The following is a 20,453-nucleotide window of genomic DNA, read 5'->3' on the forward strand; positions in this document are numbered from 1 at the left end:
ACCAAATCCTCTATTCACACCTCCAGACATATCCTCCAGACACACCAAATCCTTCTTGCTGGTCCCAACTGACATCTCACTCTGTTCTCTTTTCTCCTTATTCTCTCCAGGTCAGTGCCTGTGTAATTCGCTTAATTCAAAATTCAATTTTAATCCAATGTTTAATTCAAATTTCACTTGTGAATTCTATCCCTGAAAGCTTTGCCTCTTCCCAATAGCATTTGTGTCAGGTGACTTTCTGTCTGCAGTTAGGTTTTTTGTAACACTGAATATTTTCACACCATGCTGTCCTTTGGTGATTGTCAGTATCATCTCCAGACTGCCATTACTTCCTTTCTCAACAGGAGCTGAGTTTTGTGCCTGTTACTGATCACAGGAATCATCCAGATAGTACATCTCTATCTAAGGGAGGAACTTTACTGGCACTGTGGGTTAGGGAGTGAGTGCACATCTCAAGTTGGTCGATCAAGCCCAGCAGCCACTCCAAGGGGGCAAAGTGAGGGTATCTGCTCCCAGAGATATTTGCAGTCTCGGAAACCCTATTTGGGTTTGGAATGGCCTTGATGACAGCAGGCTCTACTAAGAGGACTTTGCTGAGCCAAACAAGACAGACAGCATGCTCCTTTTTCCTCAGTGGGATTTCTATAAGCCTGGAAATAGAAAATGCTTGGGGCAAAATAATGAAAACCTACTGGACAATAAGAATAGCAAGATAACAAGTCATCCCTTATTTTGAAAGTGCTTTTGTATGTATTCATTCATTTCCAATATAACATGCAATTCTTTATGTTCCTTCTATAACCCTTTTCCAGCTGACAGACCCAAATGTAGTGATCCAGCAAGTGCTTAATAAAACTTGATTGACAGATCACTCTATTTTGTGAGTTAAAGAGTGAGACACTACCAGAGCAGAGCAATAGTGAACACCAGTCCAGAACATTCCCCTCCTTCCTTCTAAAGAGGAAGAGATTATTCTGTCAGAAACTGGAAAGAAGTGTCAAAATACATCCTATCAAGTACATAAATTGTAAAACACAAGTCACAGTTGGAGTTGGTTTGTGACAGTGTAAGTGTACACATTTTTCACCCCGTTGGAAAATAAAAATCTCCCACCTTAGTGAAATGGCATGTGGTCCTCCCAATGTTTTCATCGTGCTCCCCAGTGACCTTCAATTTAGGAGATAAACTAATAACTGATTTCTGTAGAGCAATTTAGGACTTTGGGGATGGAAATAAAACTCTCTTGTGGTGGGTGTGGAGGGATAAAATAAGGGTGAGTGCAAGAAGAAAAGATGCAGGATAGACACTGTGGGCTGATACGGATAGCTGACAAAAGGGAGTCAAACGTTTTCTGATTTCCCATCGGAAATTCAGCAGTTCACATACATAGGCATTCTTAGTGCCCAGTGTTCTCTTCTCCTTCTTTTGCTTAGGCACAAACTCTCTGACCTCATGGAAATTCCATTCTCGTGATTACTTTACCAAACATATGTAGAAGAGCCCGGGTGTCAGGGTTGGGTAGGTGTTGAGCTTTTTAACTGCCAGGCGGGTGAGTCAATCTTCCCAGCTGTACCACAGGAGAAGGCTGAAGCTGGCTGCCTCCATAAAGATGTACAACCTTGGAAACTCTCTCTAGAGGATCCCTTTGAGTCGACTCAATAACAGTGGGTTTGGTTTTGTTTGTTTCCACATAATAGAAAAAGCTTTGGAATCATCTGCTTCCAAATAACATGAATAGTCAATAATTATTAGCTGTTTGTAATTAATATCTACATTGTTGGATTCATGTGAGGATACAAGAATAGAAAAAAATGTAAATGTGTTTAGCACAGTGCCAAGAAAGTAAAAAGCAAAACTAAGTCCATTGCGATCAAGTTTATCCAAACTTACAGCAAGTCTCGAGAGCAAGGCAGAACTGGCCTTTGGGGATTCAGAGGCTATGCAAGTTTAAAGAAATATTTTAATTGTGAATTAGTTAGGAGTTTACATACCAGATCATCATTTTTGCATTCAGCGACATAAACAACTTATCAAACCTCCAATGGCTTGCCTTGCCACTCTCCATACTGTCTCTTCTATGACTACCTGCCTATTCTCCCAAGTTAGCAGGTACCTACCTCTAGCCTGCAGCTTCTTTTCCTTTCCCCCCACCCCTAGTGAACATCACAGTCTATTTCTTTTCATGTGAAAACCTTTTCTTGATTAGTTTTTACAATAGCGGCCTAATACAGTATTTGTACTTTTGTGGTTGAATTACTTCACTAACTTCAAATACATGTATGTCATGAGGTGCTTCACAGTTTCATCATTCTCCTTTTTTTTTTGGTGGGGGGGGAGGTTCTTATAGCTCTTATACCAATCCATCCATCCATTCATGGTGTCAAGCACATTTGTACATGTGCTGCCATCATCATTTTCAAAACATTTTCTATTTGAGCCCTTGTTTTCAGCTCATTTTCCCTCTCCCCCACCATCCTCCCTCATGAACCCTTGATAATTTATCATTTTTTTCCATGTCTTACACTAACTGCTGTCTCCCTTGACCCACTGTTCTGTTGTCCCTCCCCCGGGGAGAGGGCTATACATCGATCATGGTGATTGATTCCCCCTTCATCATTATTCTTTAACGATGTGTAAGTATCCCATTGTATGGAGGCACCAAAGTACAGTTATCCATTCTTTCACCGATGGGTAGTTAGTTTGTTGCCAGCTTCTTGCTACTGTTAGCATTGCTGTGGTGAACAGGGATGTGCATCTATCTGTTCTTGTGACATTCCTTATTTCCATGGGGCATATACCCAGTAGAGTGATTGCTGGGTCATAAAGATTTCTATTCCCAACCGTTAGAAGAAGCATCATACTCCTTCCCCCAGGGGCTGCCCTGTCTTACCAGCAGTGTATGACGGACCCAAACTCTCAAGACCCTTTCATGCATTTTGTATTTTCTACTTTTTTTTCATTAATGCTGGGGTGGGATGGCATCTTATTGTTTAGGTTTGAATTTCTTAGATGGCTAATGAGAATTGGTCGGTTGGTTGTCTCGATGGCTTTTTGATGATCTGTCTGCTCATGTTCTCTGTCCGTTTTACAATTAGGTTATTCTTCTTTTTCTGTTGAGGTATTGACATTTCTTATAGCTTTTAGAGATTAGTCTTTGTCCACATGTCATTGCCAAAACTCTTTTTCCAAGTCTGTGAGTTCTCATTTTACTCTGTTGCATAATGTGATTTATCCCAGAGTCTTATTTTTAGGAGATGCAAATCATCCAGGTTGCCTTCTGCTGTTTGTGTGATTTTCACCATGTTTTCTAGTGTGTGTATGCCACCTATGCCCTACGTTTGTTCCTACTTTCTCATTGATGATCGTTAGGGTTCCAGGGTTTACATTCAGGTCTTTAATCTGTCTTGCATTTGTTTCTGTAGGTAAAGTGAGGTATAAGACCTGTTTCCTATTTCTTCAAATATATATTCAATTTTGCCAGCACGGTTTCTCTTATTTACTGTATTTTGGTCCTTTGGCAAAAATGAGTTGTCTCTTTAAGTGTTAAAAACAAAGATGTTACCTTGAGGACTAAGGAGTAGCTGACCCAAGCCCATTTTCAATTGTCTTATATGCGTGTAAAAAGTTGGACATTGATTATGAAGATTGAAGAAGAATTGGTCATCTTCAACTGTGGTGCTGGTGAAAAATACTAAAAGTACCATGGGCTGCCAAAAGGACAAAGAAATCTGTCTTGGAAGTAGAACAGCCAGAGTGCTCCTTAGAGGCTATGTCTCACATACCTTGGGCATGTTGTCAGGAGAGACCAGCTCCTGGAGAATGACATCATTCTTGATAAAGCAGAGGGACAGTGACAAGGAGAAAGGCCCTCTATGAGATAGATGGACACAGTGGCTGCACTAGCGGACTCAAACATCAGATCAATTGTGAGCTCTGGCCTGTCTTTCATTCTACGATACATACCTAGGGTTGCTGTGAATTTAAACAATAGAGATTGTCAAGGATTGTATTTTACAGGGATCCACAATCAATGTCCATGCAAGCAGTGATCAAGAAATCAAATTTCGCTGGGCAAATTCCATGCAAAAGATCTTATATAAAGTGGTACAAGGTAAAGCTGTCATTTTGATGACAAAAGCTCGATTTACCCAAGCCATATTTTCTTTTTTTAGCACATAAATGGGCTTATTGACATCATTTACATATTGTAGAATCCAAAGTTTTAAATATACTTTATACTTCAGATTGACTTTATTTATTTTTAAAGATCATTTTATTGGGTGCTCTTACAGCTCCTATAACAATCCATACATCAATTGTATCAAGCATATTTGTAATATACTGCCATCATTTTATGAGTATTTTCTTTCTATTTGAGTCCATGGTATCAGCTCCTCTTTCTTCCAATTGCCTCCTATGCATGCCTCCTGTGCTGGACAATGAATAAGAAAGACTAAAGAAGAATTGATGCCTTTGAATTATGGTGTTGAGAAAGAATATTGAATATACTGTTGATTTCCAGAAGAAGAAACAAATCTGTCATAGAAGAAGTACAGCCGAAATGCTCCTTAGATAGAGGATATCAAGATTAAATCTCACATACTTTAAAAAAAAACATTTTATTTTGAATTGAGGGAAGATTTACAGGGTAGATCATCGTTTTACATTTAATAATTCACACACACTGTTTCCCCTCATTCATTACAATCCCCACAGCGTAACATCATCCATCACGTCTCCTCCGTGTGTGTCTGTCTCCAGGCATCCTCTTTCCCAATTCTTCTGAATTTTGTCTTTGAGGAAATTCTGTACCCTTGATCCCAAATGAATGATGTGTACACATGAAAAGTGTTATTTATCTGATAGACCTGTCTTTTTTTTAGCTAAACATTGAGACACAAAGGTGAGTTTAATTGCCTCTGTCCAACCAGTAAGCCTGGTCTTCTTCATAATGTTAAGTTTTGTTTCCTATCATTCTCCCACTCTTTCCCAGACCTTCTGTAATTCCTTTCAGAGCGCTTAGCAGTGGTACCCAGGAAATAATCTAGCTCTTCTGGGCTAAAGGTCTTGAAGACTGATGGTCATGTGGTCCATTAGTCCATTGGTCTGATTGTTTTCATGTATCTTCCATGTTCATCGCTTTTTTCCCCTCTGGATAGGGAGAGACCCATGGAGGCATGTTAGATTGCCACCCCTGCTTTCAAGGCCCTCATTGCGGCTCACAAAGCTAGGATGTAGATTTTGCTATACCAATTTAACTTGGTGTGATCCTTACGACTATAAACCTGAGGCCCTAGGCCCATGAACTCATTCCCCTAAGGTGCCTGATTGTGTCCAAGAAATTGTCATACGTTTGCCTCTATATGCTCAACCACATCCATGCATACAATTGTATCAAAGATAAACATACATATACAAAACTCCTCTGAGAAACCTATTTATATTAGACAATATAGTCTTACTCTCACTCCACACCCCCTAAGCCCACACGTCTATCTATGCATCACTTCGTAGACTGTGTATATAGCAGTATTTACCTCTGCTGCCTTTATGTCTTACACTTCTCCCAATATCCCATGTCTTTATCATTCTTTCCCAAACTTCCTCTTATGGTAAATTATCCTCCTCTTCACCAGGTTCTTAAAATCTACTTGATGTCCTTTCCATTTGAAAATTCTGTAATTACACTATTTCCCTTTTTTACTTTGTAATTTTCTTCATTACAAATCGAGTTCTCTGGTTCGCTCTTTCCAGTCTTGTAGATTTGTTTTATTTCAGATGATTCTATATCTGGGCTGACTCTGGGTAGCAAGGTCATGCATATTAACCTCAGGTGTTGTCTGCTATTCTTGGTTCTCGGGCCAAAGAACTCCCTTTATTTCTTGCAAGGTTAGTCTGACTTTTCAAAATTGTTTTAATTTCTATTTATCTGGAAACACCCTAATTTCACCATTGCATTAAAAGGTCATCTTGCTGGGTATATGATTGCTGCTTAGTATTGTTTTTCCTTTCAGAGTTTCATGTATGTTTACATGTCTTCTCATCTTTGATAACATTAGGGAGGTTTTCTTCAAATTTCTCTGTGTGTGTGTGTGTGTGTGTGTGTGTGTGTGTGAATCTCTTCCTGTCCTGGAATTCAGATCATGCATAATTTAATTCCTCGATGATTATGATAGTCTTGGTGTCAACTTGACAGTGCCCTTTAGAAGATCTGAGTGAGGCACAACGTTCTACTCATTTACAGCCTGGCGATATCTCCTTGGGGTGTGAACCAGTTCATTTACATAAAACAGTTACTTTCCTCTAGTTCTTAAATGCTTCCTCCCCACCCCCCACTATCATGATCCCAATTCTACCATAAAAACCTGGTTAGACCAGAGGATTTACAGTGGTGCAGATAGGAACTGGAAACACAGGAAATCCAGGGCAGATGATCCCCTCAGGACCAGTGGTGTGAGCGGTGATACTGGAAGGGTGGAGGGAAGTGGGGATAGAAAGGGGGAACTGATTACAAGGATCTACATATAACCTCCTCCCTGGGAGATGGACAACAGAAAAGTGGGTGAAGGTAGACGCAGGACAGTGTAAGATATGATAAAATAATAATAATTTATAAATTATCAAGGGTTCACGAGGGAAGGAGGAGCAGGGAGGGAGGGGAAAAAATAAAAAATGAGGAGCTGATTCCAAGTGCCCAAGCGGAAAGCAAATGTTTTGAGAATGATGAGGACAACAAATGTATGTGTGCTTTACACAATTGACGTATGGATTGTGATAGAGTTGTATGAGCCCCCAATAAAATGATTTTTTTTAAAAAGAGTTACTGTGTAGGTCTCTGTCTCTCTGTCTTCCTCCCCTCTCTCTTTCTCTCTCCTTCCTCTTCCTGACCTAAACCCTACATCTGGGACTTAGATTGGCAGCCCACTGTGTGGCCTTCCCTGTTCCTGCCTGTAGTAGATACACCAAGCTCCCACCTCCACTGGCTTAAGGCCTTCCTGCCACTTCATTTGCTTTCAGGCTTCCTGGTTTCCTGGTTCCCAGATCTGGTACTTGTGTAGGTCAGATCTGGTATTTGTGTAGGTCAGAAAGACCCCAGTTTAGCATCTGGTCTATGGGATTGAGCTGGATGGAACTATAGTGCTTTCTCAATATGTCTTTATTATACATATATGCATTTCACTATTTTTATGTTTGCAGAAAACTCAGCCAAAAAATAATGTGCCACATAATTCTTAGACTTTCTGGGGTTTTTTGTTTTGTTTCGTTTTTCTTTTTCTGATTGACCTTCTAATAGATTACTATTAAGAGATTTGTCTTCAAGTTCACTAGTTTGGCCTTCTATTGATTCAGTTCTATTCCTTTGGCTTTTGAATATATTATCTATTTATGAAATCTTAATGTTAATCTTCTGTTTATTATCTCCCGTTTCTCTTCTTTTTATGCCTGATAATTCTGAAATGCATGTGCTTTATAAGTTAGAGTCCACTGGTGATATTAGTCTTCTCTAGAAAGAAATTTTCTTTATCTTCTGGATAGAAGGTTAGAGCAAATTTGTGGCTGAGCTAGTTCATTTCTACTTTATTCTAACACATCTACATATTCCTGGCATTGTGAGGTGCTGTGAGTTGGTTCCAACTCATTGTGGCCCTGTTACAACAGAAAGAAAGGGTGCCGTGCCCCGCTCCATCCTCACAATCATTGCTCTTTTTCAGCCCATGGTTGGAGGTACTATGACACAGCAAATTTGGGGGGTCTTACTATTTTTCCCCTCCCTCTACTTTTTTAAGTAGGATGTCTTTTCCCAAGGACTGGTCCCTTCTAATAATATAGGAGATGAAGAGTAAATTCTTCTAAAAATTTAGATAATAACACCCACATTAAGAAAAATATTGTAGGGAATATAAAACCAGACATCTCTTTCCACCCGACACAACATGAGGAAACCACGCCTGATGAGAGCCTTTTAATAGAGTATGAGGATCAAGGCAGAAGGAGAAACAAACTCATCAGCCAGAGGTTGACTCATATGAAGCTGAAACCAACTCCAACTTTTCTTACCATTCTGATATCAAACACTCTTCCCACGGCACTATCTGGCTTCTCAGCTGGGTTAAAATTTTTATTGCAATGGCCTTACTGAACTTAGACAACATTCATAGTTATGGAATTTATTAAGGGAGCTAACAGACTACAATTCAGGATATAGTTCTTTGGTCAGGACAGCCCCTTCTCAGTCATGCATCCAGGCAGGACTCCCACTGGTCCTTGGTCTGTCAGCAACATTACCGGTCAGCTTTTGTCTGCTGGGATCATGCTACAAAGTTCTTTTAATATTGTCCATAAATGCCCACAATGCACCCTATTGCCATAAGCCTCAGTTCAAAGACCCTTGGCTCTAGCTGTGGATCAGCAAACTTGGCTTCCCCAATTAAGTGCCTGAAGGTATCCCACTCTGCAAGGGAGCTTTCCACCCAAAGTGACTCACCTTACTTACTCCATGGCTGGAAAGTCCAAGCTCTGTCTCTTGTTTTCTAGCTTGTGGTTCTGTTGCTACCACTCCTCTGGTATCACAGCTTTCTATCCTTCAATCTAAGAGGTTTAATATGTATGGATCTCCAGGCCCAAAGGAGGTGCTCCACTCCTAGCTCTTCATTTTTGTTGCTATTCAGAGCTTCCTCCTCAGTTTCCTTCCTTTAACAGTTTCATTGGTATGTAATTCACAATCATAATTTTCAATAGTTCAATCATCTGAAGAGTTTTACAATCATTACCACAATCTATTTTAGAACAGGTTCTTCCTTCTTGTACTCAATATGACTGAAGAAGAGCTGCCGCCTCAAAGTAGAATCGACTCTCATGACGTGATGACCAAAGCCTTCGAAACTGTCATTGTTGATAGGGCACAACTCAAAATGAGAAGAAACAGTGCCAAACATCTTCTAACATGGAATGTACGAAGTATGAATCAAGAAAATTGGAAGTCATACATGAAATGGAATCATTTATCTGATAGCCTAGGCCAGGGGTCAGAAAACTTTTGAGACAGAAGAGCCATTCCTGTCCCTCACAATAATTTAAAATGTATTGGCAAGCCATAGTGTATATTTATAAACAAATGAAATCATTGCTGGAATAATATCTTTTAAATGTTTTCCTTTTCCTCCAGAGCCACATGTATATATTGAAAGAGCTATATATGGCTCAAGAGCCGCAGTTTTCCATTCCAATTCATAGAAACTCTATGCACAACAGAAAAACAGAACAAAACAACAAAAACACTTCCCAGGCCCCTGTATCATCCTCACAATGGTTTTTATGTTTGAGCCCATTGTTCCAGTTCCCCTGGTAATCCACCTTCTTGAGAGACACTTTTTTTCCCACTGACCCTCTACGGTCTCTCCTGACCACATGTCCAAAGTCCATGAGATGAAGCTTCACCATGCTTGCCTCCAAGAAGCATTCTGGCTGTACTCTTCCAATACATATTTGTTTATTCTTTTTATAGTTTGTGGTACTTTCAATATATTTGGGGCACCATAATCCTAAGCATTAGTGAACTTGAGTGGACTGGTATTGGCCATCTTGAAACAGACAATCATGTTTTACTATTCAGGGGATCACATTCATCATCAAAAAGGACATTTCAAGATCTATCTTGAAGTGGTACAATGCTGTCTGTGAAGGATAATATTTATATGTCCACAAGGAAAGCCACTTAATACACTATTATTTAAATTTACTTACCAACCACTAACATTAGTGATGAAGAAATTGAAAAATTCTACCACTTCTTCAGTTGAAAATTGATCAAACATGCATTAAAAGTTGGAAACAACAAGGAAGGCAAAGTAGTTGGAAAATATGGCCTTGGATGTAGAAATGAAGCTGGAGATCGTATTACAGAATTTTTCAAAACCAACAACATTCATTGCTAATACTTTTTTCCACTAAATCAAATGTCACCTATACACTTGAACCCCATCAGATGGAACATACAGGAGTCAAAAAATGATTGCATCTGTAGGAAGAGCCAATGGAGAAGTTTAAATTCTCTATCCAAAAGAAGGCTGGAAGCTGTGGACAGACCATCAATTGTACAAATGTAAATTCAGGTTGAAGCTGAAGATTATTAAAACAAGTCCATGAGATCCAAACTATGAGCTTGAGTCTATCCCCATCTGAATTTTGAGACCATCTTAAGAATAGATTTGAGTCATTGAACACATATGACATAAGACCTCACAACCTGTGGAATGACATCAAAAACATGCTATAAGAGTAAAGTAAAAGGTGATTTGAGTAAGAGTAAAGAAAGAAAAGTCAAAGTGGATGTCAGATGAGACTCGGTAAGAAAGGATGTCAGACTTCAGTTAGTCTGAAACGTACTCTAGATTGTAGGGTAGCTCAAACAAATAGAAGCGATGATGATAGAAGAAAGCTAGACAGAAACTTTCAAAGGGCAGCTTGAGAACCAAAGTGAAGCATTATAATGAAATGTGAAAAAGCATGAAGTTTAAAAAGCAAAAAGGAAGAACATACTCAATATATCACAAGTTGAAATAACTAAAGAAAAAATTCAAGCCTTGATTTGCAAATATTGAAAAAGTGTACGGCCAAAATATTGAGCAGTACAGGAAACATCCAAAGAAGGCGGAAGAAAGACACAGCATCAATGTACCCAAAACAACGGGTCAACAGTCAACCATGTCAAGAGGTAGCATATGTTCAAGGCCAATGGCACTGATGGAAAAGGTCCAAGTAATATTAGCCAGACATTAGCCAAAAAGGAAAGGTCTAGGAAATGATAGAATGCCAATTGAAATGTCCCATTAAGCTGGTGAAGCACTGGAAGCACTCACACACCTCTGCCAATAATTTGAAAGACAACTACCTAGCTTACTGAAGGAAAAGACCCATCTTTTTGCCCATTCCAAAGGACATTATCATTGATACCACATGCAACTAAAATTTTCCTGAAGATTATTCTTACAAAGTGGCTTTCTTGAGTTTTTGCAAGCACAACATTCAGTTGAGACAGTGGTCTGTCACACTCTGGCTGGTGACAAGAAAGTAGTATGGCAGATTAGGTGCTAATTGAATATGGATATGATTATAAACAAATAAATGTTCCTTGTAAAACAAAGGAGTAGTCCCATGATCAAATAGTTTGGTAATTTTTGAGATGACAATATTAAAGAGTTGTGTTTCGTTTTGTTTTCACATTCAGGACTGTGACCTTTTAATTAGAAAAAGTAGAGCATGTTGCATTTACAGCACCTAATTTCTGATAAAACAACTTTTTCAAGCACACATATTAATGGCTTCAATTCATTCCATATACACTTATTGAGAACCAATTAAATGTTAGGCATTGGTACAACGACAGACGGGATTTTATCATTTCTTTCTCAAAGAGATTATAGATGGTAGGAGAAAGACACAAAAACAATGGAAAAGCACCCAAATAAATTAGAGATCATGATAGACTGCATGAAGTGAAACGGAAGCACACTTTTCATTGATGGGCAAGTGTTGAAGAAAAGAATGCTGATCTCAAGTTACAAGTTCCATCCCTGTTTGCTGGGATCAAGGTCTGAGGTTGAATCTCACTGGTGACGCCAACTATTTAGGCCTATTACATTGTTTGTCCAGTCACCCTACTGTTGTTATGGATAGTGAAAACATATGGAACAAATAGAGAAGAACTGAGAGACTTTAGTATAAACTATTAATTATGCAAATGAGGAACCGGGGGCCTAGAGAGGTGAAAGGACAAATATTCCCAACTCTGGACCTGGACACATGCCATTTCCATGACATCACTCTTACTCCTCATAGTTAATTGTTTCCTGAATTAGAAAAAAAAGGCAAATCAAATATGTATGAAGCTTGGCACAATGTTAGGTGTGAGAGGAAGTTCAAGGCTAACTTCAGTGAATAACCATCGAATCCCTTCCCTTGGGGTTTAGAGTTGAGTTGGTTGTAGGAATAGGGGTAAGGGGGTCAAAACAGATACATAGCACAGCACAACCTTTAACAGTGGTGCAAAAGAGCAAGCAAGACAATCGAAAGACCAGGTGGCACTTCACAGTGCCCGGTCTATTTAAGAGCAATACATGTTTTAAGAGTTCAGAGAAGGATTTGTGCTACCTGGCAGGCCTTTTGCCTGAGATAGAAGGTGAGCTTCGTATAGATTGCCGGGAAGGATTTGGGAGGCCGAGAAAAAAGAACGCTTCCTAAGAGGGTGAAAAATCATTACACACCAGGCAGCTCAAAGTGTTGGGGGTCTGGAGAGTGAATGAGAAGGAGTATAGCAAAATAAGAGCCAATGCCACTCGAGTAAGACCTTTGATTCGAAACCAGTCTTAGAGCTCATCAAAAACCAATCATTTGTGAGGAATGCTCTGGTTTCTGAACCCCATTTGGTCTTAGCATTCAACCATGTATTTATTCATTCACTATCTATTGAGAACCTGTTACATGCCAGGCAGGGTCCACTGTTCCAGGCTCTGAGGATATACAAATGATTGAAATCCATTTTAAGAAAGAAAAGAAAAAAGATCCTCTGGGAAATTAAATTCCCGTTTGATGCATCTCAAACCTGGTTGCACATTATAATTTCCTTAGAAGCTAAAATCAAAACAAACCCATGCACTTAGCTCTAACCAGAAGTTCTGAATAAATAGAATAATGGCCCTCAGGTATACTATTTATAGTGACTCCATGCTTTTAAAAGTACAACACCAGAGACTGGCCAGAAAAAAACAAAGGATTCTCGACCAGCAGGACTTGCATACGTTGCTGATAGGAGTGCAAAATGGTACAACCACTGTGGAAAACAGCTTACTGCTTCTTTAAAAGTTAAAGATCAAGCTACCTTATGGCTCAGCAATCACTTTCTTAGGTGTTCACCTAAGAAAAATGAAAACTCACATCATGCACAAACCAGCATGCAAACCTTTACGGCAGCTTTATTCACAATGGCGGAGAACTAGAAACTGGGTGAACAGGTACACAACTGAGGTCCCCCCACACTGAGGATTACCATTGAACAGTAGGGAGGAACGGACTCCTATGACACCCCAAAACCTGGATCAATCTTCATTTTATGAATGTCAGTTGCAGTGAGATGATTAAAAAAATAAGTAAGTCCCTCAGGAGTGAGCTGTCAAAAGAAGGCAGGGAAGAGAGATGGGCAGTGCAAAGGAATGGGCTTGGAGACCAGAGGAAGCCAGTCCAGAGAGCCCTTCCCCACCAAGCTGGTCACTTGGAGTCAAGACCCGAAGAAGAACTGCAGTGGTGATTTCTCAATATGCAGTAAGAGTTTGGATCTCATCGGAAGTGCACACAAGCACAATCAGAGAGTTTTAAGAAGAATCCTCATGAACAAATGTCCATTTAACTTACCCTTCTGGCTCCTATGTGGAGGATAGGGGCCCTGGTGGCACTGTGGGTCAGGCAGTGAGCCTGTCAGACTGACCAGGCTCTTCCTGAGAGAAAGAGGAGGTGGTCTGTTTCCGTAAAGATTTCCAGTCTCTATAATGCTATCCAGCGTCACCAGGAGTCAGGGGATGTGGAGAACAGATGGGGGTATTCAAAATAGAAAGTGGGAGGCAAGGGAGGAGATTTTATTTACAGTAGTTAAGGTCGATGTGATGACTGAGGGGAAAATTCACATTGCACAACCTTCCTCCACGTGCATGCACACACACACACACACACACCCATAAAAATTGTTGAAGGGTGACATTCTCTTCCTAAATGGAACAGTGATAGAGCATCACCAAAAGGCATGATGAAGCTTTAGCAAACTGCTAATTAAGCCTGGCAATGCAAGGAGCAAAAGGAGAAAGCTGCTTGCCTTTAATGCTACGGAGACAAATGTTTGCTCTCTCAAATGAAGACTGGCAATGGAAAATGAACAAAGCTCAGTGTAATTAGCAGCAACCTGTCTTCAGCACGAGCGTGTTGATGAGAAGGCTACAGTACACAACTAATGGGGAGAGAGGGCAAAAATGAAGAGTCTAGTTAAAGTATCTGTCCCTGATGCTCCCCTGTAAGCAGAGTCCTAACAAAAGTACTCCTAAAGCTCTGAATGCTGAGTGTCACAGCTAATGGGGTTCTGTAGCCAGTACTCAAGTCTGGGCCACTAAGTCTGAAAAATCAGGTCCTTTCCCAGAGACAACAAAGGACAGGAAGAAAGAATGGACATTCATTGAGTCTCTCTTAGTTGGGTTTTCCCATAAGCGGCCAGCAAGAGTTCAAGTGCAAACCTTTATTTGGGAGATGCAGGTAGCATCACGAAGAAAGTGGAGAAAGACTGGAAAGGAAGGGTAGGAGGAGAAAGACCTTCAGTTCAAATGTCTTTATAGAGACCCCTTTACTAAGGGTTAGGCCCAAAACAAGCAAAGACATAGCATGTGGACGAGAGAGACTATCGGAGTGGAGCTATACTGGTGTCCAAGGGTCTGTGGCCCTATTTCTAATGCGAGAGCATCAGGAACAAAAGAGATCGATCAGAAACTCACGCCTGGAGGCAAGCAGATCAATTCATTTCTGTGACAATTGGGACTATGGAAGCAGGAACGATACTGTATTGGGGATGGTACAACATTGCCTGTTAGAAAAGCTTACAGGATTGGTTCTGGGGCCTTCTGCCACTTGGGTAGAATAACTCTGGGCTTTGTATCCCTGGTCCCTCACTTGCCATTCACGGCACTACCACGACTATTTCTCCCTTGGCTGGCTCTCGCTGCCACTGTCATGAATTTGAGGGGAGTGGTAATCTACTTTCAAATACACTCTGTTTAAGGGAAAAGCCTTTTACCTCACCAGAAAATGGTCAGAAATAACTCAGTGGAGGCTGCCCTTCTGTCAAGATTCAAAATGTATTGAATACCCCACTGTAAACTGTAGCCTTCTGCAAACGAAGTGCTCTGCATTAAAGCTCTATTATAGGAGTGAGACAGAGAAGAGAAGATATCCTAGCAGGTCAGCTACCACTGTGGAAAAATGGAAGTTATTTTGGAGAGGTAACTTTATCAAACTGTGAAATAATTGTCCAGGAAGTATAGTACACAAGGAATTGGATAACTGGGGTATTTATATACCAACACCTGTCAGTCACTGTTCAAGGGCCGTTGAGCAGCTAAGAATGAGTTCTTTTCCTGGCACTGCCAGCCTCCTAGGGTGGAGGCTTTGGGGAAAACAAATGTCCTCAGGCCAAGCAATGCAGCTACTAGCATTCAGAAGAACTCTGAATCCAGTGGTCCAAAGGATGCGGGTGGAACACAGTCCTCCACACTACCCTGTCCCCTCTGTGCCAAGAGCAGAATAAGTCTTTGCCTCCGACTAACACCTCCTCCTCAGAGGAAATGATTCTAACAAATTGGGAAAGGGAAGAACTCTTCCCTCCACCCATTTCTCTCAAAGCACTCCTCATTGATTTATCCATTACATTATTGTTATAAATTAATAAAGTAAGGCACGCGTTAATTTACTTTATAAGTTTCTCAGCCACTGATTTCCTATTATCCCTTTCTATTACTCAACTCACTGACTCCTGAGATAAATTGTCTGCAACACAAATGTATCTCAGACTCTTGGATTTTATGAAGTATATAAAAGGTGTGTGATTCGTATTAACTACTCATCACCACATACTCAAAACTTAGCCAATTAAGCTCAAGTGCATATTAAAATAGGAAAGAGCTTCCCAATTTCTAGTTAGTATTCTTATTGCCTAATGAATTGCTCATTCCTTCTCATTCTAGTGTCATTTGCTTAACTCTCTTTTAATATCTGAAAGGTAAGAAAAAAACATGTCGACTGCTCTAGATGTGTAAAAATATATTGTCTTAATATTGCTTGCTAAAATGTCTTAAGAACTTTAGAGAAAGGTGCTATAATGAGTGGTAAGTACTATATGCAGCTGACTTGGGGCCAGGTACAAAGCAGGCACTACATAGATGACGCTGAATGAATGAACAAATCTGTATTTATATAGTTGATGACTGCACAAATCAAAAAGCATTTCAGTTCTCAACATACAGTTTTTCCTCTGTTAACTGGCATATTTATGGTCCCTGGGTAACATGAACAGAGAGGTTGGCAAATTGAACCCAATCAGGAAAACCACAGAAAAATACTCCTGGAGGCCTGCTTCAGAAAACCCTGTGAGCTCAGGTGTGCTATGCAACACCATGAATCGGACTCCAATCACTAGCAGCAAGGATGGTGTCTTTAGTATTTTCCTCGTGTGCTTTTTGATGAGTAAAGTGAAAAATATGCTTCTATTAATTCTATTTTATGGATGATTGGTTATTTGTTATGACTATAACCTTTTGATGCCTTAATAAATCTCAAGAAGATAAGCCATTCATCCTCCCATTTATTCATTCAAAGTATTGATTAAATTTTATGACAGAGTAGGTTAAAAAGGTACCCACCCTTTCAGCACTGTGAATTGTTTATAATACGATTATATGTGCTATGAACCAGGGTGGCATAGAGGTTATGCATTGGGCTGCTAACTCCAAGATCAATTGCTCCAACCACCAGTGGCTCTGTGGGAGAAAGATGAGACTTTCTACTCCCCCAAAGAGTTACAGGCCTGGAATCCTACAGGGGCAGTGTTACCCTGTCCTATAGGGTCACTGTGAGTAGGCATTGAGTAGAGAGCAATGAGTGAGTTTAGCAAAGTAACCAATAGAAAAAAGACACTGACTCCCAGAGAAGTCATGAAAGTATTATCCAACATGGAATATTTAAGACAGGTCTTCTTGACTGAGAAAGCTTCCAAATGGTGAAAAGTAAGAAAAGACATTCTCTCCTGGGGAACACCAGCGCTAAGTGGCATAACATAGTTCACAAAGACATTGTTCTACATTCTATTTTTGGTGAGTAGCCACTAGGGCCTTAAAAGCTCATGAACACTGATCTAAGGTGCAACTCTTAGCCTCTCCTTCTCTGAAGGAAAGAGAGAGAAAAGATAAAACCAAACAACATATGGAAATATCAAGTGCAATGAACCATGCACATATCAGTTTCCACAACACTGACACCAAAAGAACTAGATGGTGCATGGCTACCACTACCCACTTTTCTAAAATGGCCCATATTGAAGTTCTTGGCTAGAATAGGGGGAAATAGGGAACAGAACAAAAAACCATAAGAGTCTAAGTTTACTGGTTAAATAGAGACTGATGGAAACCTCACCTATGGCCCTTAGTGTCCCTTCAAGTCTGGACCTGACTTAACCCTTGTGCTAGAATAATCAACCATTGGTGATCAGAAGGGAGGCATGTATCTTCTTAACAAATTCCAGAGGATTGAGAAAGAAGGAGGGATGGGAACAGGAACCAGTAGGGGCAGTAAGATCAATGATGGTACATTGAGGGTGTTGTGATGGATGAGTTGATGCAAAATGTGTACAAATCATTAAATGTAATGCAGATGATATGCTTTGCTCGGTAAATTGTCACCAATTCAGAAGAAAATTTAAGCAAAAATATAAAAGTAAATCCTAATATGAACTCTCTGACTAACTCTAAGACCTGTAAAATAATTGTTCACCATAACTCTAACTCTAAGCCAAGTCCACCCCTAAACCCGAACCAAACCAAACCCTAAACTTAATCCTAACACTAGCTGTAATCTAAGTCCTAAAAGAAAAGGGAAGGAAACAGCATTCTGGGTGAAGAGAAGAGTATGTGCAAAGTCTTGGCTTTTAAAAGACATGATGGTGATGTGCCACTGAAGCAATGCGTCTCTTCATCTCCAACACCATTAGCGTCCTCTGGGAACTTGTTAAAACTGCACCTTCTTGCACTTTAGCCCAAACTTCTAGAATCAAGGACCTTGGGAGAGGGGCCCAGAGATCTTGTTTTACAAGCCCTCCTGGTGCGGATACAAGGCTGAGTCTGAGAACCACTGGGCAAAAGCATTAGGCTGTGAAGTGTCTACAGAGGAAGTTATTGGTTGACTGCTGACGAGCTGCAAGCACTCGATGGGTGTTTATGTTTAAGTCGAGTATTTGGTCATTCAAGTAATATCAAGTTGTATTCCAATTTAAAATTTTAAATACAAAACGAAGTACTACTGATTCTTATAATTTTTACTTTAAGATACTAAATAACTAATCCATTGAGTTTTTCCTCCAATACCACCTCCAGTTCTTTAGCTGTAAAACTCTACTAAACTGGTTTAAATTTTCTTTACTGAGGTCAATGGGACCCACATCAGAATTTGCCTGAAGGCTCTTCAATAGTTCTTCCATTAGTATTGATCGTACAATGGGAACTGTTTCTAGACTGTTTAACCGCAGTCCAAAAGCAATATATTAAAATAATCAAGGGTAACAGTAATTGCTTAAACTACTTTCGGTGATTTAAACACCCTATTATTTTCCTTACTCAAGTCTTTTGTATCAGTTATCTATTACCACAATAACATTACATAACAAATGGTAAAACTTCAGTAGCAAACAATAACACATGCTCATTGCTTACACATCAGGGGAGATAGCTGGTGGTTCTGCTGTCCAACACTGGACTCAGTCACATGGTTCTGCGGTCCAACACTGGACTCACCAGTAACAATGACTGGATGAGGACTGATCTAGGATGGTCACAAAAGGGCAACCAGGCTCTGTTCTTTATGCCTCCACTTCTACAGCATCCAAGTCCAAAAATGTGTTCATGATAATGGCAGGATGCAGGAGAGTCAGCTACCGTGAAAAACCGCTTAATCAAGACTTTACTTGAACTATGTCTACTAAAATCCCATTGGTAAACGTTGGACATAGAATTGGTGGTGCCTGGGGGTGGGGAACTGAAAATTTACATAGCAACCAAGTTGAATCATCCAGAAAGGGAACGGAATTGAGAACCATGTTCAATATTTTCATTTTCTTATTGGAAAACTCTCCTTTCTTTTCACCTGGCTCTTACCTTTAGATTTTACTTTAGATGTTACTTCCCAGAGAAATCCCACTGACTCCTCAAGGCTTGATCTATGTCTCCTATGAGCTTCTATAGCTCCTTATTTATAAAAACAAAAACAAAAAAATACTGCCATCAAGTTGATTCTGAGTCACAGTGGCTCTGCATAGGGTTTCTAAGGCTGTACATCTTTAAGGAGCAGACATCGTTATATATTTTCCCTAGTAATAGTTGACAGGTTTGAACCCCTTACCTTGGGGTAGCAGTCTAATGATTACTTGACAGTGCCACCAGAGTTCCCTATATAATTCCATTAATGTCACCTGTAAGATTTAGTCATGCGTTCGTTTGGTTAGATTTTAACATCATGTGTCTGCTTATTACAAAAACTGACTTTCCTCAATAGCACATAGCACAATACATTTGCACAAGCTATTTCTTCCACCTTTAACACATTTCTCCTCTGTGCAGAATTAAATCACTCTCATCTTTCAAGGTTTCTCCATTCTACCTACAGCATCTCATTTACCTCTATAACCTACTAACAATTCTTTTCTAATTAATGGAACAGGGGTCATATATTATTTTCACCTACTGATAAGAAAACAGTTTCTGGTATACTGCTTGAATACGCCCTCCCTCAAAAGTTGAGGGACTGAAGGGAAACCTATAGGTAGGGTGTCCTCATGGACTATCGCCAAGTTACCTGTGTAAGCATCGGGCTACAGCCTCCTTCATTAACTACCCCTGCATGGTATCAGTAAGTTTAACTAACTACTTTCTGTGGAGGCCTTAATGATCACTTTCCTCTTGGCCACTCACAACTCATTGTCATAGAGTCAATCCTAACTTACAGCAACTCTGTTAGACAGAGCAGAGTTGCCCCTTTGGGTTTCCAAGGATGTAAGTTTGATGGCACATAATCCACATACCATACGATTCAATAGTTTAATCATATCTGGCAGTGCTGTGCAATCATCACCACAATCAATTTTAGAACATTTTCTTTATTCATGAACTCAATGGTATTAGCTCTCAATTTCCTCTCCACCTCTCCTGTCATGCCTGAAGAAATCATTAATCCAATTACTGACTCTATAACCTTACCTATTCTGGAATGCATATACAGAAAAGCATACCAGAAAAAAAATTACTAACAACAATAAGAAATTAAAACAGAAAAAGTTCAATTGAAAGGAAATCAGAAAACATTCAAAACAAGAACAAGTGCAAAATAAGTCAAAAGGAAGATCAAATGATAGGTGATAAATTTAAACAAAGCTACATCTGCATGAATGCATGTTTCAATGCACCCTGCAAGGCTATCACATGCCTGGTCTATGAGAAGAGGTGTTCCCCAAAGGCTTAATTCATGTACAGTGAACTCTCGCCACTTCGCGCTTCGACTTCCGCGGCTTCACTCTATCGCGGTTTTTGCTAACCGCATGCTCTGTCATTACTGCCACGGATTGGCTCATACTGTACACGCTTCTGTCTGCATCGCTACGTATC

This window comes from Echinops telfairi, unplaced genomic scaffold (assembly GCF_000313985.2).
Source record: "Echinops telfairi isolate 266 unplaced genomic scaffold, ASM31398v2 ScPeMD7_7420;HRSCAF=8458, whole genome shotgun sequence".
NCBI lineage: Eukaryota > Metazoa > Chordata > Mammalia > Afrosoricida > Tenrecidae > Echinops > Echinops telfairi.